The 13,433-nt window shown below is 37.6% G+C and overlaps 1 long non-coding RNA gene across 1 annotated transcript; it reads left to right on the forward strand.

Moving 5' to 3' along the window:
* Positions 1 to 455: 455 nt before the first annotated feature.
* Positions 456 to 5,620, forward strand: LOC109861861. The gene is made up of 3 exons (XR_002251038.1): positions 456 to 1,203; positions 1,323 to 1,475; positions 4,130 to 5,620. It is a non-coding gene; the product is annotated as an uncharacterized LOC109861861 (long non-coding RNA).
* The last annotated feature ends 7,813 nt before the right edge of the window (positions 5,621 to 13,433 follow it).

Consider the following 13,433-nt stretch of genomic DNA (forward strand, 5'->3'; position numbering starts at 1 on the left):
CATATTTTTTAACTTAAATTTTCTCTAAATTAAGCTATCTTTAATTAACAACAGTTGTTTATGCTTTAGTGTAACCAACTGTTGTTGTTTCTCTTTAAAAACATAAATAAAATAATTAAAAAATTATATCCATACAAGACTAGAACCTTTATAATCCTCTCGAGCACACAAGTCAAAAGTAATGGCCTTTTACGTTTAAGCATAGACTTATGTCCTATGCGCTTAAGGTGATTGGTCCCCCACCGCTTTTATTGTAAGAGAGAGAGAGAGAGAGACAACTACTCCGGCACTATCTCTATCCTTTAATGTTGTCTTCAACTTTGTCATATAAATGTTCCGTCTATTATATAAGTCTATGGCCCATATGCATCTTTCTCTTTCTAAGCCTCTATCGCATCCATTTATGCGCTAGCATAGGACTCGCACACTCTAGTCTTATATCTCTATGGATGAAACACGTTGTCTCGAGATACAGAGCTCAAGTCGGATCGGTCGCGCTCGCAAACGTCGCGCGTTTCTTCGGAGCAGTCAATCGATCGGAAGCGAATATGACAGTTGACGATCGTCGTTTGAAGATGAATTTCGACAGCGTGACTACAACACCAAAACGGGAGTCAAACGATTCGACGAGAGCACCGCTTGTTCGAATCTGACGCTTGACCGTATCGCGAGAGAATTGCCGGACCGTATGAATGATACACCGTCGCTGCTGCTCACGTTGAAATACAACATTCGAGATTGTAGCTTTGTACTTTCTCTTGAACAATCTCAGTTTTATCAACATGTAGTCAAATATTCCAAACATTTTTTTGTTCGACAAAGCTTCTCACGCGGATAACAGTTATTTGTTACCGAACGCCTTGATCTCTCGAGCGTTGAAGAAATCGCGATTGATCATCGTGCATCGCAACAACGACGCAACGGGTGTAGCAGCGGCTCAACTGCACGCCGAAGACGTGTCGTTCGTTAACGAGGTTGCTTGTATGCGAGTTGCAAAGGACACACTGTTCGTCGGTGGGTTGAACGACGCGACCTCTGGACATTATCGATACTTCATGGCGGTTAATTTCGCATCTTTCTATCTTCCGTCGATAGATCGCGAATACAAATTGTTTATGGAAACGTTCGCATGTGTGATGACCGTTGCATAATTGAAACGCACGTTTCTAGATCGAAACTATTTCCAAGAGGCTATGAACTTTGGTATTGTAAAAACAAATTTATCTTATATTATCGTAGAAACATTATATATTGCTGTTATCGTATCTTTGAATTTAACGGCGGATCTCTCACAATAAATGTGTATATTTGCGCGGTTGTAGAGGTAACAAATATTTTCTGTTCTCATCTCTACAATATTTGTCGATACTGATGTACGACTCAACCGACAAATTTGAAACAGCAAAACAGAGTCAAAGGCAGAGTAAAAGACATAAAGCCGAGAGACGAGGAGAAGGTCCGAATCCGCCGATAACGTAAGACGCTCGAAAGTTTACGCGCTCCGACTAAGTTTTTGTAATACAAAGTGTACAAGTTTTTTTTATTATTATTATAATTACATTATTGTTATTATAATTAAACATAGGACATTCAGATTATTTATTTATTTATTTACTTATTTGTTTGTTTGTTTGTTTGTTTATTTATTTATTTATTTATTTATTTAAATTAAAATCTAAAAAAATCCTACAGAAATTTCGGATGCTCGTCCGTGATAGACGCAAGTCATGTGTTAAAGAACGTGAGTTATACGAGAGAGAGAGATAGACGCAAGTCATATCGATGCAGTGAGTTGATGCACACGTTGTGAGAGACAGTCGCGAGTTCGTGTGTGAGTGAGAGAGAGAAAAAAGACGAACTGCGATAAACGTGCATTGTGAGTCGCGAATTGTGAGTAATTGTGAAAGAAGTAAAAAAAGAGTGGAAGCGAGAGACAAAAAAATGTCTTGCGAGAGAAGTCTGAGTGACTTCACAGAGTGATCTCAAAAACATTTTACGAGAGTTGAGAGCATCGCTAGTGGGCGTGAAAATTAATAGCAAGGATCTTAGAGGTAGATCCGACGGGCGATCAGACATAAAACATATTGACAAAGAGAAGCAAGCGACAAAATGAGAGCAATGCGAGCGCAAATTTTTGAAATGACGAATCAACCTTCTTCGGCGAGAGAGATGGAGGTGTGCCGACGAAAAAAAGAGTTGTTAGAGTAAGAGTTACAATTAGCTCGCCGAGAGATAGAGCTAATGAGAGTGAAGCAGAATATGAGGGAAAATAGACATGATTTTGGAGCTGTGAGCCCATCAATGTCACATACATCTATTGGACGGCCGAGTTTAAATATCATTGCTGACTCTTTGAGTCATTTCGTTGGCAGCAGCAATTTTTACGAGGTCTGGGAGAGATGAGTTAAATCTCTCAGAATTGTCTGAGAGATGACAATGAGCTGACCGATGATTTAGTCAGACTCATGATAGGCGCACGCCTCAAGGGAAGAGCACAGAAATGGTTCTATTCGAATTCTAATTATTCAGATTTGTCAGATGAACTCCTGAGCGAGATGAAGGCCATGTTCTTTCACGAACCCAGCAGAATTTATGCGAGAAGACAATTTAAGCAACGCATGTAGCGAAGAGATGAAACATTCTATGAATATCTGCATCAGAAGGTGATATTGGGAAACCGGACCAAAATAGAAGAAGCAGAGATGATTGAGTATATCATTGAGGGAATACCGGAACCTACCCTGATAGACCAGGCGCGAATCCAGCGTCTCAGAACTAGATCGTCACTATTGGAGACGTTCGAGAGAGTGACCTTGCGTTCGAGATCTCTGCCCAGCTGTGATCAGGATGCGAGAAAGCAGCGAAACAGCGTAAGCGATAAGCAAGGCGTGATTCAGGCAAAACGGTGTCACAATTGCGGCATGCAAGGGCATTTAGCAGTAGAATGTTCTTCAAAATCAAGAGGTGCGAAATGTTTCAATTGTAGGGAATTCGGTCACATCGCGGCGAATTGTCCGAAAAATGAAAATGCGATAAAAGAAATATCTCGAGGTCACTACAATAAATATTGCAAAAATGTCAAAATTTTAGATAAAAAGTTCATTGCTGTAATTGATACGACTAGCGATCTATCACTGATGCGCGAGGATGAATATCGGAAATTAGGATCTTCCAAAATGACCTGCGTATGACAGACCGCGTAGATTAGCGCCGTGTGACGATTTTGAATTACAAAGACTAATCGAGAAAGACGCTATAGACGACTTACAGGAAAAGCGAGTGCTACTGCGCAAACAAGCAAAAGCGAAATATCGGAAAAATTCAACAAAAAAATAGAAGGATCTACGGTCGTACGAAAAAAAAGGAGGAAAAAGGTCGATATATATCGAGTGGAAGATTGAGTGCATGTTAAGCAAACGAAAGCCGCTCCAAATAAAAACTTTATTTCTAATTTTCTAGAGCCCTACAAAGTGATAAAAGTTTTGCAACCGATTTGTCGTTGCAAAGGTCAGCGAACACGAAGGGCCGCGCATCATGAGCACGTCGGCCGATAATATGAAACAATGCATATCGCCTAATTATATAATTGACGATGATCATAGCGACAATTCAGTCAATTTTGTATATTTGCGCGATTGTAGAGGTGACAGATATCAAAAATAATAAATCTAGTGCATCGGAGGCCGATGATTAATCAGAATGGCCGAGTGTAGAAACAAAATTATCTTATATTATTGTAGAAACATATTATATATTGCTGTTATCGTATCTTTGAATTTAACGGCGGACCTCTCACAATAAATTTGTATATTTGCGCGATTGTAGAGGTGACAAATATTTTCTGTTCTCATCTCTACAATATTTGTCGATTACGACTCAACCGACAAATTTGAAACAGCAAAGCGGAGTCGAAGTAAAAGGTAAGTCGAGACGTAAAGTCGAGAAACGAGGAGAAGGTCCGAATCCGCCGATAACGTAAGACACTCGACAGTTTATGCGCTCCGACTAAGTTTTTATAATACAAAGTGTACAATTTCTTTTAATTATTATAATTAAACATAGGTCATTCAAATTATTTATTTATTTATTTAAACAAATTAAAACCTAAGAATATTTGACGAACCCGTAGATTCGATCTTTCGAGTGATTGACGAAAACGCGGATGCGATTTTGCGAGGTTACGACGATGTGTCTCGACGCGTATTGAGCGACCTCAAATAGCACGAGAGTACCGAATTTTTATTCCTCTTGGAGATCGAGGCGATCAGCGCAAACGAAGACAAGAGACATATCCTCGTTGTGCGTCTGCCCGATCCGTCTTACGTACCGGTTATATGTTCGTTGTGGGCGTATTATTTGGAACAGCTATCGCGTTACAAAGTGATGAAGGCCCGTTGACGCGGTTATAATTCGAGTGTACACGAGGAAAAAATGTACAAGATTGTGGCAAACAGTTTGTACGGATATTTGAAGCGGATTTTACGAGCGCAGCGTTATCTACGTGCCGTCCGTTACAGCGGCGGTTACGCTGCTCGCTCGTAAAACGTTTCACGAAACCACATGGCTTTGCGAAAACTGTTCCGTGTTACCTTGTGTATCCATTTGTCGAGTTATTTATAAAGATACGGACTGCGCAATCTTCGCGTTCGACAAATCCATACCCGCAGACCGAAGTAATGGGTTTTCGGATTTTGTAAACGTGATGTTTAGCGACAGTTGCGTGCGATTGGAAACCGAAAATGCCGAATCGTAATTGTGCATCATTATGGGACGTAAAAAATATTGGAAAATTTTGGAGAGAGGTAACGTTGTCATCAAAGGTTTTGAATGCAATGTTCCGCGATACGTGAAACATTTGGTGTCAACGGTACAACGCAGCGTTCATAAATTCGTACAATACGTTGTCGATTCCTCAATGTGGACGTATCGATTGCACGTAAATGAATTGTGTTTGTTTTTCGGTGCGATATACACAGAGTTACATAGATTTTACAAAATTAACGAAACATCGATGTTCGCGTTCAACGTAGCGTTGAACATTTGAGTCGACGGATCGAGCGTGTGCTCCGATTTCGTGAATCGTTGCGTCACTTTGTACGGATACGAATACGGCGACAAGGTTCGAGCCGTTTATGCGCTCGCAGATCCAACGCGGTGCGACGAAATCGATATGCGAATTGTTAACGAATTCGAATCGTCGTCGATGCGATTGAACTACTAAAAGTTTATTAGACGTTTCGTGATATATTTACAAATGTTGAAAGAAGAAAAACCAACCGACGCACATATCGCACTGGAGTACGCTATGACTCCGAAAAGCTTTGACGAAGAGTTGTTGGAGGCGTACCGTTGCTGGTTGCGTATGGAACAACGAGACGGTACGACTTTTTTTCGTTTCGGAGCGAAGAGTTCCCCGTTTGAGACGTCTATTGTCCAATCGCGCCGTTAATATTACAGTATTCTTTGATATTCACACATACATATGTATCAATGTCAAAATTCGTCTTCGTTGCAAGTTTTATATAAATTGTAAATGCAATGATGTGTGTACAGATAGACGACGTCGTAGCGAGACCAGATGCGTATCTCGCTCTTGCGGGCAAATTGGTCAATCAGACGTTTCTTCATTTCTCGCATGGAACATGAATAAAAAACGATAACGATGACACAGTGTATTTGTTTGAAAGTGATTCAACCACATATTCTTTCCTCTTCCCACCAACAGCAACGATGCAAAATCGCAACTATACAAGAAACGGTTACAAGGACACACATTGGACTCGAACGCTCGATGTCGCGGTTGGTCGATGCAAAATTATCGCAATTTTTTCGACTGGCAAAGATGCGTCATCGCACACTTTTGAAAGTATTCAAACGCGACGGTAATTTTATTTCCAATACAAACCGTTTTCAGTTGCACGAAAGCGATGAGCAAATCTATACCGTCGTTGCAAGCACTGGCTTGCGCTGTTATTGCGGACACGTTGAACGAATGCAAAGATGTGTTGGAACTGCATCTACCTACCTCATGTCATGTAAACGTTGCTTTATCGTGGCTCGACTTGTTATTGTGTAATTTACTGAAAGGTACACCTAACGAGCGCGATTACGATTCGTGCGCTAGTTGGTTACACAAACAATTTTGGAAGCGCGAATCCGAGTTTTTGGTCGAAGAATATTTACTTTTCAAATTGTACGTTCCTGTGTTAACGCAACTCGGATGGAGACCGGAATACTGGACGACAACAGAACAAAAACACATAAAACATACATCGTGCAATGCAATTCCTAATTGCAAATTGTGCCAGGGTTGCGCATTCAAAGTGTGGATTACACGCAGCATCCGATCAAACAACGCAGCTATGCGTACTATGATATGGAATGTCGAAACGAGATACGATAACGTCACATGGTCTGAATTTGTACGCCGTTACGTAATACCCAATGATACTTGGTGCGCTCGTTGCGAACGGTGGCCTTTGTTCGGTCTTACTCGGTCGTAAATGCGATTAGAGTTACATTGCGATACGAACGCTTGCTCGTGTGCATCAAGTTGCGTTATCGTCCACGGATAACCTCGCTTGAGATTGTTGCAACAATTGTGTCATATATTTCAATTTATGTATTTGGCTTTGGCTAAAAAACGAACGATTGACCATTGGCCTTACACGGATTGTTGCATATGTATCTCGGGTTACGACCGTTACAAAAGTCAGAGCTACGTATCTACACTGGAATATCGATCGATTGACAATACGTACTGTCAACGAACTCTTTGCGATGTGGTTACTTTGTTTGTATGTATCGCAACAAACGATTTTGACTAAGAAGTTTCGAAATACGTTAACGAAACTGAATATTGTGATTGCGTGATTGCGCGATTGACATCGGCGCGACGCGATGTCGCATTTGAAGTATTGGAGATATTGGTTTTTATTCAATCGAATCGTACGAGATTAAACATCGCGAATATGATAACAGTTGTTTCATAGTCAATGGGATTTTGGTTCCAACGAGTATAAAAGCGTTTCGCATTCACCGATCAAGCAGTTCACACCACTAGTTGTTTCGGTGCACTGTAACGAACATGGACCGTTCTTACGTACACAGAAGACACGTCGCTTGATTGGGTTACGTAAATCCGGACACGTATTATTCAGTATGGAATACGAAGCGATACATACCTACATTCGTTAGATTTAATTCAAATCGAAATCCAAATAACACGGAAATTTCTTCAAAACCAAAATGTGACATGGATACGTTAATGTTCACGTGGACATTTTATGCTCGCTCCAGATCTCACGACGCATCTAACGTCTTGATTGTCCAATTGATAACATATTTACAAAATATTATAGTTTGGAAGTAGCGAGCATTTGCAAGAGACGTTGGTAAATTGGGAAACGTTGAGAAGAAGAAACAATGTCCGAAAATGAATGCAAAGGAAACAACAGTATCGAAGTTCGCAACCGCGTTCGCAGTTGCGGTGGTCCGTACAAATACATAATAAACTCGAGCGTATACTCCAGCAAAGGTCAAACATGGATATCTATACGCGCTTACATTGGTCACGAAAAATTCAATATATTACCGAGTCGTCGCGAATTCGTTATTCGCGTCGCTCGTATGTTTTGTGCTGAAACCGGAGAGAGAACGCGTTGTCTTAAAGCGAAGCAATTGAGCGTGATAATAGCGCGTTCCTTAAAACATACGAGACGATGCAATAATCCATACTACAAGAATAGTCTCGTGGCCTGAGTGCAGAGGCTGCGGAGATCCCGAGTTCGAATCCTTATCTTTGGATTTTTCTGGCTGGTTTCCTTTCAATCAAATACATCTCCCCAAGGCGAAGCTTCTTCCGGAAGTGAACGCCCAGGGAGATCCAACATATCGACTGAAATGCAAACTAAATCGAGACCTCAAATCAGCTTACTGATACATCTTCTGGTAGCCTGGCAGAAAATGCCGGGCTAAAGGTGGTCGGTAAGCAAAAACCGGCGGGAGTCACAGAGGAACTCATAAAAACAGATCTAGGTGACATTTTAGGAACTTTCGTAGTCCTACCTGCTCCAAATATTATCATAGATGACATATCATATGCACATTCTTCGAAAAATAGTGCCAATAATCAATTTTATCATGAAGTTTTAAAATGGACATGCATTCTTTGTAGTTTAAGAGGGTACTGGATACCGACTATAGAAACTTGTAAAACGACGGTTTTAAAACCTAAATTTCTTTATTTTCTAATTTTATTTATTGCATAACATTAAAAGCGCTTCTACAAAAGCAAATAAATATAAAAAACTATATAAAGCTTTTGAAAATGAGTATATAATGCTTTTTTAACTCTTTTTTTAATTTATAATGATAGTATATGGTATCAGATATACATCATCACGAACTCAGGTTTCTTTCATCAATGAGATAGTCAAATCATAATTTGAATAGCTCATTAGATTTGTTTTTGTCGTACTTATGGCGCTTGTTCATTGTAAATATGTACATAAGCTTACAAATATTTCTACATACATGAATATATAGTGAGGTTATAAAAGGAAACTGTATAAAAAAAAATTTGTGCTGAATTTTGACATTCCAAAGAACAAGCGCCAATTCTTAGCACAATTTACTTATTTCTGGAGAAGCATTTTAGATTTAATGCAGTAAATACAACACCAAACATTATAAGAGAAAGTCGGTTTATAGGTCTCTATAATCGGTATCCAGTACCCTCTTAAAGTGCAAAGAATCATTTATGATATGTCTGCTTTATGGCGAATAATATTCAACATATACCAAACATAAGAGAAAGAAGGACAACTCTTCGAATTCTTAGCTTGCTCTAAACAATACAAGAATCTGTATAGCTTTTTCTTTCTCTTGATGATAACTCTTTATGATGGTAACCCATAATTAGAAATAGTTTAAATACAAGGAAAAGTGTTACTGTTACTTTACTTTTCAATATTTTTGCTATGCACTCAAAAAATGAGTCGGCGCTGGATATTATACTTTTCGGACTAAAAAAATGGAATAGGAAGATAAAAAGATGATTTTCTATGTATAAGAATTTTTATGCAGTATACGAATATCTATTTTACATCGTACATATCTATTTTACAATTGTATATTTTTTATAATACTTTTATTCTCAGAACAAATATTGTGTAGTTTCATGTTGTAATATATATACGTATACGTATAATATATATTTTAGTAATTGTATATATTAATTGAAAATCTGTTATTTGTTTTCATAGAGACGTGAACATTCTAGCAATACTAAATTGCATTATTAACAACATATATCAGCCTGTTTATGGTATGTTGTATGTTCTTACTTATTTTTTATACTTATATATAAAACAGAATTTCTGTAGTATTGACACATATGTATATTTATGTGAGTAAAAATATGTAAAGTTATATTGCGGTCTAGACCTGTAAGTGCTTTTGGTGTAACAAAAGAATAACTTCATAATATTAAATAGTGTTACATAATGTAAAATGTAAATAAATCACACAACGTGATAATAATATATAATTTTTTTAGATTTTAGTAACGAAATATCTTTAAGAAGATGCTGAATCAGCAGCTTACCAGCTGCTTTGTTGCTACGCTGTCCAATAGATGGTGCCTTCTATATAAGGATAGACGTATATCTCTTTTCTTGTTTCTCGTTCGGTTCGCCCGTTTGATAGTAACAGAGATATGCATACGTACGCGACTGTCTGCTTGTGTGCGTATCCTTCCTACTATCGTATGTGCTTCATTAGAAGATCTAACTATTCTTGTAAACTAGACAATAAAATCACATTCTGAAAGTTCCATTATATTCTGTTATGTCATCCGCTTCTCGGCCTAGTGCCTGCATATTTATACAATGCCTAGAAATTGTTCAAAAATAGAAAAATACGATCAAGTGCCCAGAAAGCAAGCTCACGTGATAATGACGATGATTATGAAGTGATTTTGATGACTACGACGTTAAGTAACAGAAATGATATGTTATTTTGACGTCATTTACAATACCAAAAGTTGACGTCGCCGATATAACATCAGTTAGATGTCGCGTTGACGTCATATATCAACTTATATACAGGATGTCCGTGAAATTTTGACACAGCCGAAGTATGGAGATAGAGTGAGGGAAACTGAATCGAAAAGTTATTTGCCATTTTGCGAAATTCGCAATAGTTATTGAGATATGAATTAATAAATGTGAACCAATAAGCGCGTGGAAAGCGATGGTCCTAACTCTGTAGGCGTGTATGATTGTTAGTATAAGATTAATGGCATATATCTGGCATATACATCTGTATTCGGCGGTTCGTAGCGAAGCGAGCAGCGCTCGAGGGGAGGTGAGAAGCCTCTGCTCTCCGCGATCAGCTGATCGACTATTATTGAAGAGTGGTGCACCAACTGGTTCATGATTGTGTACGAGACAATCACTCTCGCGCAATTGTTGCACTACACGGAGAATTGTTCGTTACATCGCGTCGATCAGCTGATCGCGGAGAGCAGAGGCTTCTCACCTTCCCTCGAGCGCTGCTCGCTTCGCTACGAACCGCTGAATACAGATGTATGTGCCAGATGTATGCCATTAATCTTATACTGACAATCATACACGCCTACAGAGTTAGGACCATCGCTTTCCACGCGCTTATTGGTTCACATTTATTAATTCATATCTCAATAACTATTGCGAATTTCGCAAAATGGCAAATAACTTTTCGATTCAGTTTCCCTCACTCTATCTCCATACTTCGGCTGTGCCAAAATTTCACGGACACCCTGTATATTCAATGATAACTAAAGTTTATTGTAGTTAAATTTTATAATAAGAACAATTATTATTAAATATTTCTTATTATTAAATAATAAATAAAATGTGTAGAATAGTTTGAGAATAAGTAAAGAAAAATAATTACAACCATGAAATCTTCGGTCATAAGAGCCAAAAATAATTACATTATAGTAAGGAACAAGTGGTCTAGCGGACTGAGTGCAGGGGCTGCGAATATGGAGGTCTCGAGTTCAAATCCCAACATCACCTTTAGGATTTTTTCCAGGCCCGGTATCTTACATCGAGTTAATCAGTTGATTGACAAACTGAATCAGATCTCCAAAAATTAATTTAAATGAAATTTCGAATTAATTTTGTTTCTATAAAGCGTTTTTTTTATATGGGTGATTTTCAAACAACATGCATATTTGTGTCCCTTCAAAATAACTGTTTTGTATAATACAATTTTATTTTCTAACCGGCTCTATTAAAACGAGAATATTCTTTTGTACGCTATTTACCTATAAGAGGCTTTAAAAAATCATTAATATCACGTAATATTACTTATTTTAGTGTACGTAAAATTATGACCTGCACAGATTTAATGATGATTTTAATGAATAATTAAAAAAGAAACGGAAATATCTGCAGTTCTCGCATGGAGACATCCACGGAGATTACACTTTAATGCTAAACTTGTATAGAACTATTTATGTTATGATTTTTTAAAGCCTCTTATAGTTAAATAGTGTACAAAAGAATATTCTCGTTTTAATAGAGCCGGTTAGAAAATAAAATTGTATTATACGAAAAAGTTATTTTGAAGGGACACAAATATGCATGTTGTTTGAAAATCACCCATATATCACCGTAATATTACTGCGATGCATTTTGGCGGTTATTTTATTACTGTAATGCAGTAATATTACGTGCTATGTGAGATGTTGATACTATTATTCTTTAAATGTTGTATTTTATATTTTCCTTTTAAATTTACAATAACATCTTTACCATGTTATATTGATGAGACTTTTTTTATTATATTCACGTCTACTTGACGTAATATAATGACGTCACTAAGATGTGACATAATCACGTGATATGTACGTCAAAATCACGTCATTGTTATGTCATAATTGACGTTTTGCAGATCAAAAACTGACGTCATTATTACGTGAGCTTGCTTGCTGGGTGATAATAAGAACGTGTAACTTTTGGTCTTTTTCAGTGGTCAATGTGTTACTCCGAGATGTGTTTTTTTACGTTCTTTACTTTTATAAAGCGTTTTTAATTTAATACAATAAATAATGAAATTAGTTAGATCTACTAAAATAACGTATTCCGTCGATAAAACAGGGCGGTTCAGCATCCTTTTAAATACTACTTCATAGACATCACTTATAAATGTATTTATAAAGTATTTAAATATTATTTTAATATTTTTTTGAAATTGTGCGTAACGTTTTTTGTTCCTTCACAACAAAGATACAACTTACCGTTTATATGTCAATTATTATGTTTTTATTATTTCTATTAAAAGTATTTCCTGTACTTGTTATAAACTTTATATATAAGTATACAAGATTTTAATATAAATATATTTTGTATTTTGTTTTAGGAACCATTTGTTCTTAATACCATTAAAAAAAGCTAAATATCGTCGTAATTTTCTAGTTAAAATGCAAAATATTGTTGCGCGGCGGACACCTTGTGTGTGTCACGGGAGCCGTGTGAACGGTGTGCGCTCGGCGCGACTGTTTGTTGCCGGGCGACCGAAAGTGTTGTTAGAGTTGAACCGCGGCCGTGTTGCTGTCACGTTGCGTTTTGCGCGTACAATCTTGTATTTTATTATTGTTAAAGGCTGTAATAAAGTGCTTTTATTAAGAAGTCGCGTCTCTCTCATTCTCGCGGACGTGTGCGCGAATCGCGGAAAGCGGTGACGGAGCGTAACCGCCACCGCGGGCGCAACAATATACTTTCCCAGACGGCACAATGATGTATTTAAGATGTCTTAAAGATATTTCACAGAGACTTTGAATGTGCAAAAGATATCTCGTTGAGACATTTTCGAACGAGTAATGATGTTCAAATAATATCTCAGGGATATGCCTGAGACTGCTAATATCCACATCAAAAACATGCAAATGATATCTCTTGCAAAAGTTTTAAAAATGAGGGGAATTTCGAGATTTCACTCGAATTAGTTTTTGAAGGCCTGATACAGCTCGCCGATCAACCGATAAACTCCATTGAAAGGGACCGGACCTGAAAAATCCTAAGGTGATTATAAAGTGAGATTTGAACTCGAGATCTCCGCAAGCCCATATCCGCAGCCCCTGCGCTCAGTCCGCGAGACCACTTGCTTCTTACTAAATTATAATTGTTTTTATCTACTTATTCTTAAGCTATTGTACACATTTTGTTTATTATTTATTTTAATTATTATTTAATAAAAATATTGCAGTGCAATGTATAAATTGCAATTTGAGAATTGATTTTCATATCTCGCGCAAAATATATTGTGCGAAGATTTGTGATATCATCAATAAATTATGTAAAGATGATTGTATGTAGTTTCAAGAATTTTCAAAGAACAAATGAATTTTGGCTATTGAAGCAATAACACTGTTGTTGGAGTGT

The sequence above is a fragment of the Pseudomyrmex gracilis genome, unplaced genomic scaffold (genome assembly GCF_002006095.1).
Source record: "Pseudomyrmex gracilis isolate BER0280 unplaced genomic scaffold, ASM200609v1 scaffold_1096, whole genome shotgun sequence".
NCBI lineage: Eukaryota > Metazoa > Arthropoda > Insecta > Hymenoptera > Formicidae > Pseudomyrmex > Pseudomyrmex gracilis.